The sequence below is a fragment of the Lissotriton vulgaris genome, chromosome 6 (assembly GCF_964263255.1).
Source record: "Lissotriton vulgaris chromosome 6, aLisVul1.2, whole genome shotgun sequence".
NCBI classification, from domain to species: Eukaryota; Metazoa; Chordata; class Amphibia; order Caudata; family Salamandridae; genus Lissotriton; species Lissotriton vulgaris.
In genome coordinates this window covers 930,003,610-930,016,181 of record NC_141694.1, presented here as the reverse complement: position 1 = coordinate 930,016,181, position 12,572 = coordinate 930,003,610, and the positions used below count along the sequence as shown (strand labels likewise).

General features: G+C 42.2%; 1 protein-coding gene across 1 annotated transcript in view; it reads left to right on the top strand.

Moving 5' to 3' along the window:
* POLR3F (RNA polymerase III subunit F) overlaps positions 1–12,572 on the top strand; it is a 229,670-nt gene that overhangs the window by 89,412 nt on the left and 127,686 nt on the right. The window lies entirely within an intron of this gene.

Sequence of the window (12,572 nt, the reverse complement as noted above, 5' to 3'; positions counted from 1 at the left end):
ATAGTCCTCAGATCTGCAAGTGAGCTGTACCATCTGATAGAGACTTCTAACTGCAGATTTCTTTCCTTAGAATATTCCCCAGGTGTCATACTGGATTCAGGAAATCTTGAGCAGTACCTATGTGTGTTGGTAGGTGGTGTTGAATGGCTTGGTGTTGTATGAGGCGGATGTGACGTGTTGCGCTTATAGGCTCCACCTCAGCATGATGACATCAGTTTTTGTCTTTTCGTGCCAACAGTGCGGATCTGAAAGCCCTTTATAACCGTATTTTGTAGACATTTTATGGACTTTTTTTTTTCATTTCTTTTTATTATAATCAATATCGTCAAGGCATAAATGTTCCAGGTAGTATACAGACACATTGCAAATCAGCAATACATTCCCGCAGCATTGTTACATTAGTATTAATTACATCATAATCATTAACAGTACCCCAAATGTTAGACACGCCTCCCTCCCTAGTGTTTCTCATCCGTACCCTCTTCTGCCCGTTCCCTCGGTGGTTCACAAATGGCTCCCATTAATTTATTCCACGCCCCCCAAATCTTGCTCCACTTCCGGGGACAACCACGACTGAGGAACACTGTTCTCTCGGCCTCCATAGCTGTGTCCATGTCTTTGCACCATGCGGCGAGTGACTAAATCTGCTGCACCCCATTTTTGTGCGATATTGCGTTTTGCATCCATTATCCCCAATGTGGCCCAGTCTTGTGTCAGATGAGTACGGTCATTTGGCTCCCATATATTTAGCAAGGGAAACATCCTTTACAACGCGGTGTTTACACCGCGCGACCTTTACGACGCAGCCATTACAACGCAAGTCGTTACTACGACTTGCGCTGGAGGGCGCTCTTGCTTAAGGAATAGTTAGATTTTCTTATTCCAACACCTTCCCTACTGTTACGTGGGCTGTAGTTGGAATAGAAAATTAAATTAATCCACAATCCAACGCAAGTCGTAACGGCTTGCGTTGTAATGGCTGCGTCGTAAAGTAGCGCGATCAAAATGATTGCGTTGTACTGACGTACATCCATTTAGCAAACACTCTTGGGTTCCGGTACCAATGACACTTCTTCTGTTTGTGATATTGTTCTCATCACCTTCGTCTAATAGTCCACAATCTTCAGGCATTGCCATATGGTGTGATAAAATGTACCCTCCTCCCCACAGCGTCGCAGGCAATATGGGTGTGATGTTTTACCCATCCTATGTAGGGCAGGCCTAGTGTAGTAGGTTCGATGTAGTATTTTAAGCTGCACCAATCTGAGTCTTGAAGGTATACCCACCTCACGTGGGAAGGCCAATGCGTCCTGCAATTCAGTGTTGTCAAGGTCTCTCACATCGCAAGACCATTTTTCCCTGAGTGGTACTGTGGGGTCCAGCAGGTTGTTAACTAACTTTCGTTAAGGGAATGATGTAGCCCGCTTATGCATGCAGTCTGTCAATAATCTGTCCTCCAGAGGTGAAGCCTCCGGGACCTCGGTACCAGGTGGTAGGACTGCTGTCAGTCCGTGTTTTATCTGCGTGTATCGAAAAATTTCAGAGGGTGCCAGCTCATATTGTTGCTGGAGACGCTCGAATTAAGTTACTTCCCCCTTACTCCACGTCACCCACCGTGGATATCCCTATTGCGTCCCACTGATCGAAGCCCTTACTATTCCTAAGCCGTCCCAGGCGCTTCGTGTCCCAAAGAGGAGTGAGATGGGCCCAATTTACCCTGCGCAGCGTGCCATATGGTGACTGTGTGTTTTGTGGGCCCTATTAACGCAGGGGCTTGCTTCTTGTTATAAAGGGCAGACAGCATACTTCCTGTTCCCAATACAAATCTTTCTGCCTTGAATGCAGGGTCTGTTTGTGGGGCATGTATCCATTGGTTAACTACCTTTAATTGCGCCGCCCAGTCATAGAATTGTATGTTTGGGAGTGTTATCCCACTGTCATACCATCCTCGAACCAACTTATTCTGTGCTATGCATGCCGGTTTGTTTCCCCACATTAGGCTAGACACCTGAGCTGCTATCACTTTGAAGTATGTAGTATTGTGTTTATTTTAGAATGTTGGATTTACTTGGATATTATTTCTTCTTAAACCCTTACTACAAAGTAGCTTGGTGGTACTGGGAGCGGTGTGTTTTCCAGCGCATAGTCTGTCTGTCTGTCTGACAAAACCAGGTTACCATGCTTGGAAACGCCACTCTGGTGAGGGTAAATCCTTTCATTATTGTGGGTAGCAAAGCAGCGCATATTTCTCCATAGCGCCATACACGTTTCGGACGGACTGCCCTTGTTCACTGCCAATATACCACAAGTGCGATCTGAAGGTCTTTATACCCGCCATCATATGAAAGTGCATTCTGAGTAAAGTAGTTCTTGCATCTCCCTAATGGTAGCAGTCTGCACTGTATGCATTCAAATAATTCCCAAGTGGGTTTGGATGGAGAATAAAACACTGTCCCGCAAATGTTCATCCCACAATATTGGACCGCCAACTCCACATGGCACCCTGGTTTGGGTGCCGTGGTCCGCAGGTTTTGCGGCGGGGCATTTCGCAACGAGGCACGCTGCATTTTGAATTCACAAAACCAAGTTTCCATGCTTGGAAACGCCACTCGGGTGAGCATAAATCCTTTCTGTATTGTGGGTAGCAAAGCAGCGCGTATTTCTCTATGTCCATAGCGCCATACGCGTTTCGGGCAGACTGCCCTTGTTCACTGGCAATACATGCAGGCCACCACAAGTGCGAACTGAAGGTCTTTATACCTGCCATCATATGCGAGTGCATTCTGGGTAAGTAGTTCTTGCAACTCCCTAATGGTAGCAGTCGGCACTGTATGCATTCAAATAATTTCCAAGTGGGTTTGGATGGAGAATAATACAACACCATCCCGCAAATGTTCAGAAGGGCTAGATGGTTGGGGGGTCTCTACCCTGCCCCCTTTTTGTGTTTTCCACTCTTGTTTTGGGCTCTCTTGTGCCTCAGTTCGTCTGAAAAATAAGATGGTGGCCAACACTTCCTGGTTTGGACAGTTTGGACTGTTGACAGTCGACTGCCAGCCAATCAGAAACTCGCTCGCGCACGTACGCGTACCGTACGCGTACGGTGCGCGCACGGTGAGCGCATATAGATATATAATTTGCTCAGATTCAATTTTCCCAAGAACTACTGGAGGGATTTTCACCAAACATAGCAAAGGCACATCTGCATACCAGGCCCTACCATTTTGCCAAGTTTGGTGTAATTCCATTAAGCCGTTCGGGCTGTAGCCCTGACTAAATGTCCCTATGGAAATTAACATAGGAAAAACACGTTTTGGGACCCCCCTTTCGGCCCCTGCTTGATGAATCCCCCCGAAACTTTCAGGGACGGAGCGGAGCTGGCCAGAATTCTGGAAAATTACACACAGATTCCTCAATCGGCACCAAAGTTATTCCCAATAGAATGTTGAGCGCATATAGATATATAATATGCTCAGATTCAATTTTCTCAACAACTAGTGGAGGGATTTTCACGAAATATAGAAAAGGCACTACTGCATACCTGTCCCACCATTTTGCCAAGTTTGGTGTAATTCCGTTCAGCCGTTCGGGCTATAGCCGTGTCTAAAGGTCCCATAGAAAATGCCATTTGAAAAATGTCAAATTCAATTTTCTCAAGAACTACTGGAGGGATTTACACCAAACATACAAAAGGCACTGCTGCATACCAGTCCCTACCATTTGGCAAAATCTGGTGTAATTCCGTTCAGCCGTTCGAGCTGTAGCCTTGTCAGAATGTCCCTATGGAAATTAACATGGGGAAAACACGTTTTGGGACCCCCCTTTTTTCTCGGCCCCCGCTTGACTAATCCCCCCGTAACTTTCAGGGAAGGAGCGGAGCGCAGCGAGGCCAATTTAAGGAAAATTACAGGCAGATCCCTCAATCGGCGCCAAAGTTATTCCCAATAGAATACGGCTGAACGGAATTATACCAGATTTGGCAAAATGGTAGGGAATGGTATGCAGTAGTGCCTTTTCTATATTTGATGAAAATCCCTCCTGTAGTTCTTGAGAAAATTGAATTTGAAATTTTTCAAATAGCATTTTCTATGGGACCTTTAGACACGGCTACAGCTCGAACGGCTGAACTGAATTACACCAAACTTGGCAAAATGGTAGGGACAGGTATGCAGTAGTGCCTTTTCTATATTTGGTGAAAATCCCTCCAGTAGTTGTTGAGAAATTGAATTTGAGCAAATTATATATCTATATGCGCTCAACATTCTATTGGGAATAACTTTGGTGCCGATTGAGGAATCTGGGTGTATTTTTCCAAAATTTTGGCCAGCTCCGCTCCTTCCCTGAAAGTTTCGGGGGGATTCATCAAGCGGGGGCCGAAAGGGGGGTCCCAAAACTTGTTTTCCCCATGTTCATTTCCATAGGGACCTTTAGACACGGCTACAGCCCGAACGGCTGAATGGAATTACACCAAACTTGGCAAAATGGCAGGGCCTGGTATGCAGATGTGCCTTTTCTACGTTTGGTGAAAATCCCTCCAGTAGTTCTTGAGAAAATTGAATTTGAAATGTTTCAAATGACATTTTCTATGGGACCTTCAGACACGGCTACAGCCCGAACGGAATTACACCAAACTTGGCAAAATGGTAAGGACAGGTATGCAGTAGTGCCTTTTCTATATTTGGTGAAAATCCCCACAGTAGTTGTTGAGAAAATTGAATTTGAGCAAATTATATATCTATATGTGCTCACCGTACGCGTACGTGCGCGTACCCTTATGTGCGCGAGCGAGTTTCTGATTGGCTGGCAGTCGACTGTCAACATTCCAAACTGTCCAAACCAGGAAGTGTTGGCCACCATCTTGTTTTTCAGGAGAACTGAGGCACAAGAGAGCCCAAAACAAGAGTGGAAAACACGAAAAGGGGGCAGGGTAGAGACCCCCCAACCCTCTAGCCCTTCTCAGGGGCTCCCAAAAGGACCCCAAGGGCAAAAGAAATAATAATAAAATTCGAAAAAATCGCGGGGTACGCGTACGGTACGCGTACCGTGCGCATACCCTGCGATTCTAAAAAAAATAATAATAATTTTTTTTGCACTTGGTGGTCCTTCTGGGACCCCCTGAGAAAGGCTAGTGGGGGTCTCAACCCTGCCCCCTTTTCGCAGTTTCCACTCTTGTTTTGTGCTCTCTTGTGCCTCACTTCTCCTGAGAAACAAGATGGCTGCTCAGGTGGTCCCAGAAGGATAATAACATATATAAACGTTATCCGCTAATAGAATTAGCATTTACAAAAGCTTTGAAATGTATTGAAACAAAATATAGGTTTCGCGCCTGATATAGTTAGGAATTAGCATTTAAAAAACCTTGCAAATTCACTGAAAAAAACATAGGTTTCAAGCCTTATATAGTTAGGAATTAGCATTTAAAAAACCTTGCAAATTCACTTAAAAAACCATAGGTTTCAGGCCTTATATACTTAGGAATTAACATTTAATAAACCATTGAAATTGCTCCTATATAGTTAGTTGTACTAACTATATTTCGCGCACCCGCAATCCACTGCTGATGATGTCACATATTACATCATTCATGACATGGTCAGTGACATCACTGATGACATCACTGATGACATCTCAAATGACATCACTGATTACATCACTGATGGCTCATCCATATCTGTGTGTTTCTGTAAAGTTTAAATATGTTTTACATATTGAAGAATGAGTGGATGTATAAGTGTCTGGATGAAGGATTTAGTAGGTGCGTGACTGACTGTATGAGTGAGTGATTAAATGTGTCTTACTAAATGCATGGGTTAGTGACTAAACTGTCTGAATGTGTGCATCAGTATACATATATATATATATACACATATGTGTATACATATGTATGTATATACATATGTATATATATATATATGTATATATATGTATACAATGCGCAAAGCATTATCCAACAGCGGCAAAACAGTAGGCGGTCAAACAGCTACAATCAATCAAGGCTCTGGCATACCTATTGACAACAGCGACACACTGTCAATTAACTCATTAACCTCCAATAGTGAAGACGAGGGTGCTTCAACATCTGCCATCCCCGACCCAGGCAAAAACTACACAGTGGTAGAAGAACTGGGTTTTGTCAACGAGGACCGGCGCTACTCCCTGCGCTCCCGGAATCCTCAGAATCAGGCCGGCAATCAGTCAGCCAGCGCAGGCGCTCAAGGCGGAGGATCCACAAAAAGAAATACCTCGCAAACAAAAACAAACAAGAACTGGCGCAGATAACTTGCACTGTTGACAACACAGTCATTAATCTGTCAGACACTGTTCTCACCAAGGCGGAGGAGCAGCTATTGTCTCTGGGCCTCTCATTCTGTCCGCCAAACAAATTCTCCTACAACCAAACCCGGATTGATTTATACAAATTTGTGAGAAAAATTAAACTTTTTAAGTATTTCAAATTGGAGGCAAAACGTAAACAAAGTGGGGCAACTGAGATTCCTTCTAACATGGCACCTCAACTCCAAGTACAGGACAATGCTGGCCTGCAAGACCTATATGATTTAGCATTTGATGACACTTCCCAAACTGCGCCAACTGTCAGCCAAGTGTTCAATGTGAATCGCATAGTGCCAACGCCATTTAAACCCAAGTCGACATTCTTTCCACTCATGCCTCGGGATGCTGTAGATATATTCAGCGATCGTGTCATTATTGAACTTAAAACTTTAAACAGATCTATCCTGACCCAACACAAACAACTGAAATATAATGACCAGCAATACAATTTGCTTATCAACAAACTCCAATCTGATCACAATGTGATTGTCAAGAGTGCCGACAAGGGTGGCAACACTGTTCTTTGGAAAACATCGGACTACATTGAGGAAGCACAAAGACACTTATCCGATTCTACATGTTACACCCTATCATCACAATTTGCTATGGTTCAGAATCATAACCAAATACGTAAACAGTTGAGCACCTGGAAAAGACTCAATCTCCTTACTAAAGATGAATGCAACTACTTATCTAAAGACCATCCAGTGACACCCTACTTATACTTTTTGCCTAAAGTTCACAAACTTGTTACCCCCACGCCTGGCCGTCCAATCATATCGGCCATTGGGAGTATGACCGAAAACATCTCCAAATATGTAGACTTTTTTCTCCAACCTCATGTGGCGAGTCTCCCTTCTTTCTTGAAAGATACTACAGATTTTTTGACCAAGATTGGAACTGTTAATTGGTGCAGTGATTATTTGTTTCTGATTTTAGACATCGAATCGCTTTATACTTCTATCAATCATCAGCATGGTATAAACGCATGTCAGTACTATCTTAATACACGTGCCATCTGTTTCAGGGAACACAATTCCATGTTGATTGCCATGATCAAACTGTGCCTTACTTCCAACTTCTTCCGTTTCAAAAACAACACTTACCAGCACTTGCGTGGTGTGGCGATGGGCTCGTGTTTTTCCCCCAGCTACTCATGTCTTCATGTGGGTTGGTGGGAGGAACACGAGCTCAAAACCACACACGCACACTGGTCGCCATGCATTGCGCATTACTGGCGCTACATTGATGATATTTGCATCATTTGGAAGGGCACCAAAGATCAGGCCCTTTCGTTTGTATCTGACTGCAATACCAACTCCTTAAATCTAAAATTCACTGCCAATGTAAGCATCTCTGAAGCGGAATTTCTAGATGTGCACTTGTTTATCAAGGACAACACACTCATGACTAAACTACATCGCAAGAGTACTGCTGGTAATTCAATTTTACACGCACGCAGCTCCCATCCAGCACATACCATGCGCAGTATTCCCTTTTCATATCCACAGAATCTGCAGTGACCCTGACTCTTTGGCAACATGCCTTGAGGATTCCAAACAACGCTTCCTGAGAAGAGGGTACTCTAGAACTATACTTGATCAAGCTTTGGCCAAAGCTTCATCAGTAGACAGAGTCTCACTACTTACACCAAGGGAGCCCACTACAGTCAATACCAAAAATACCCAAGATGACTCTCAGCGCACTGTCAGACTTATAACTACTTTCAGCTCACAGGAGCGAAAGATTAGGCGCATCATTGGCACTGAATGGCCTATCATTCTGACGGATCCCATTCTTGGCCCAATGCTACCTGAAACACCTACCATCACATTCAGACGTGCGCCATCCATGCGCGACGCTCTTGATAGAACAGCACCAGAAAATCCACCCAAACTCACTAAGATCACCAAAATGGTTTTTTTTAAATGCACTTCCTGTCGTGCCTGTAATTTTGCCACCAATACTACTGAATATGTCACTGCATTTAGCGACACACCTATTCCCATCAGAGAATATCTAACATGTAGATCGGAGTTTGTTGTCTACAAGCTCAGATGTACATGTGATCTGGAGTACATAGGCAGCACCAAGCTGCCTGTTCATCAAAGAATACTTCAGCATATCAGGGCCATCGTTAACAGTGATAGCAATTACCCGGTGGCGAGGCATTTTGAAGCAGTCCATGACAAGAAGCTGAAGGACTTGCAATACACAGTCCTTTGTTCAGTGCCTCAACCCAGTCGCGGTGGGGACCGCGAAAAATTACTGAGACAGCGTGAATCTCAACTCATTATGTCCCTTGATACCAAGGCCCCTAACGGGCTCAATCTGAGTGAGGATTTAAAAAGTTTCTTGTAACATTCAAATTGCAGATCCATTTTGTTCTTGGTTTCTGTCGATCTTTTTTCCATACTCGTAACTATTATGTTCCTTTTTTCCTTCTCTTGTTCAGTCAATGCGTCAATTATTGGCTTTGGCTTATTGCCACTTTTCTGTCTTGACGCCTGTTCTTAGTCATTTTTGTTTGATAAAATGTTTTGACTAAGCATTCATGTCACTTTAATCTCATCTCGAACAACACACATTCTTTATTTCGCCTCAGGTGTTACTATTTTCCCTTTGCTTCTTTCTGAATCTCATTTTATTTTCACACATTTTAGGTTGGGCTTCTGTATCTTTTATTATTTTTTCACTTTTTAATCTATCGTGTTTTCCCTATACTCAGTTATTTTATGCTTTGCACTGTCTTTGCAGTACTTAACTTGTAACACTACTGTTTGTTTTCTGTGAACATGACGTTTTCTTATTTAGAAAACAGTGGCGTTGTTGGAATATTCAGGCACTATGTCTTGAGTTGCTTGCGTTCTAGATTTTCAATATGTTGCTGGCTTCTATAAACCCCTGGAAAGCACATCATACTGATTAGGCACTATGCCGTCACACTTGCTATTTTGCTTGTTTTTGTGCTTCCCTCATCACCCCTTTCTTTTGTAAACTTTTCCAGCCAGCCATTTTTTACTTTCTTTGAACGCTTTTGATCAATGCTTGTATTTTACAGCTCTCATTGTAATATCCTTATACTGCTTAAAATTGCCATGACTAGTATATAAACTGTTAGTTTATATTGGGTACATGTTTCTGCTTATGTGAAAATAACATGTTTTATTTTTTGCACTGTTTCTTTATTTCTTTTTTACTCTTAGGCGTGTCTTCCCAATCAAGCCCCTCCCTGTATCATGTATATATTCTCCCACTTCTTTTGAGTGCTTTTATGTGAACAAGCTCCCCAGTGGAGTGAAACGCGTCATTCATTAAATAAACGTTTATTCCTGCTACTCACTTGAGTTGGATTCATTGTGAGCTTCGTTTTGGCTGTCTGCTGTGGCGTAATGAGGTCTGCACCCTGATGTTGCCTGTCATCCACTGACAGGTTGGGATTACTTTTCATGTATACATATATATATATGTATACATATGTATATATATATATACATATGTATATATATATATGTGCTTCCTCTTGATTTACGCATGGAGCCCTCTGAAACAAGATTCAGACAAAAACTGAAAACTCATCTTTTCCCACGTAAATAATAGTTTTTCGCAGTCTGAGATCCAGGCGAGCCCCGGACATTGTCCTCTCGGGGAGCAGTAGCATCTCTCAGCGCGGGGACACACTGTTTAAGTGTAACCATGCGCTTTAGAAGTGGTTTTATTATTATTATTATATATGTATACATATATTCACTGAAAAAACCATAGGTTTCACACCAGTTCTAGTTAGCTGGAAGTTTTACTCGCATAAAACCATTGAAATTCCCACGTTATATAGTTAGTTGGACTCACTATAACTTGCGCGTGCAATGCACTGCTGATGACGTCACATATTACATCACTCATGACATGGTCAGTGACATCACTCATGACATCACTGATGACACCATCCAGTGAATGTGTGTCTTTCTGAAAAATAAATATTAGTGAGTAATATTTAAATATTTAATTATATGTATTAGTGTTTCACTTTGTGTATAAGTGGCTGCATGGGTTGGTGAGTAGCTACATGTGTATGTATATGGGTTATTAGATGTTTTTTTTAATCTCAGTATGAGTATCTGTATGGTTTGATGGGGGTATTACTTAGCACATTAGATGCATGAGTGACTGATTCTGTGTTTGTATGTGTTTTGAAGACAGCATATGTGCAGGACTGTATGGGTGGATGAGTGTGTATATGTTAGTTAGTGAGTGAATGACTGTCTCAGTAGTGTCTTTATCAATAACTATATATGTTTTAATCTAGTATATGTGAATATTGATGTATATAAGTGAGTACATGTGAGAGTGAGGGATTGTAAGAGTTCCTGTTTAAATTAGTATGTTTCTATAAGTGATTGTTTAAGAGAGTAAATATGTGTAAGTTTCCTTAGAAGTAAAGTGGTAGTGTGTGTATAGCTGTATATGCAAATAAATAGATGTTCAATAGTTTATTTGTATGTGTGAGTATGTGTGTGAGTAACTTTTGGGTGACTGTTGGTGTGTAACAGGATGTATAGGTGTATCACTACATATCATGAGTGAGTACATGTATGAGTGACTATATAGAACTGTTGGTGAATAAGTGGATGTGTATATAGATGCTGGAATTATTGATTTTGTTGTTGTAACTGGTATGGGTATCTGCATTGCTTTGAAAATGTTAGTTTGTATTTTTGAATGTGTTTCAAGGGTTACATTACAGTGAAAGGAGGTCTGTCACTCTGTCACAAGGATGCTGTCATCAGTGATGTCATGAGTGATGTCACTGACCATGTCATGAGTGATGTAATATGTGACGTCATCAGCAGTGCATTGCACGCGCAAGTTATAGAGAGTCCAACTAACTATAACGTGGGAATTTCAATGGTTTTATGCGAGTAAAACTTCCAGCTAACTATAACTGGTGTGAAACCTATGGTTTTTTCAGTGAATTTCAAAGGTTTTTTAAATGCTAATTCCTAACTATAACTGGTGTAAAACCTATGGTTTTTTCAGTGAATTTCATAGGTTTTTTAAATGCTAATTCCTAACTATAACTGGTGTGAAACCTATGTTTTTTTCAGTGAATTTCAAAGGTTTTTTAAATGCGAATTCCTAACTATAACTAGTGTAAAACCTATGGTTTTTTCAGTGAATTTCATAGGTTTTTTAAATGCTAATTCCTAACTTTATATAAGGCCCCAAACCTATGTTTTTTCCTTTGAATTTCAAAATTTTGTTAATAGCAAATGTCTATAGCTATAAAATGTAATATTTTTGAAAATGAATGAATCCTATATTTTATTTGTATTTAAAACAATTTTTTTTATGTGTATATATATATTTTTTTTTTTTACCCTGGGGCGCGCCCCGGTGAGCGCCCCGGAAAGCGTAGTCTTTTGAAGCGCCCCAGGGCGCGCTCCGGAGAGCGTCCCGTTAGCGCTATTGCCGCGAACGAAAAAATAATCGTGACGTATTGCGTAGCCGCGTCCACGTGATACGCACGGCGTAAGCGCACCCGGAAGCACTCGAGCGAATACGATCGCGCAACGTAAACATGTGACGCGCTTACGCGACGAGCCCGGGGGCGCGCAGCGTAAGCGCGTCGGTCATGTGACCTGAAAATAACACTTTTTATTGGTGCAGAACAGTTTTGGTTTCATAATGATGAAATCCCTGGTCTTGTGACCTGAAAATAACACTTCTCATTGGTCCAGAACAGTTCTTTTTTCCACATGATGAAAGACCCCACCTTTTTTCCTTATTCTGACTTTGTCCTTTGACTGAGGAAGACCTGTTTCAGCAATACAGAGAATTATTTTGTACTTTCAAATGGCTACTGTAGCAGCAACAGCTGGAGCATCTGCACCACCACCACCACCACCACCACCAAGAGGACCACCACAACAGTACATTGGTGGTCAAGAAGAGGAGGAGGAGGAAGAGGAAGAGGAGGAGGGGAGAAGATGGCTGCCTGAACAGAATACCCCATACCAGCCCAAACCACACATTGTATGGGAGTTTTTTCCAATCCCAGAGGGCAAAAGAAAAGTCAATGCGGCCAAGGTAACTTGCCTAATCTGTGGCATAGAACTCTCAAGGGGCAACCCAAACAAAAAATATTCATTTGGTAACAATACCATGATTAGGCATATGACCCGCAAACATCCAAACAACTATTCTGCTGCAGAGTTCAGGGAACTGGCCAGTAACCTCCCCCA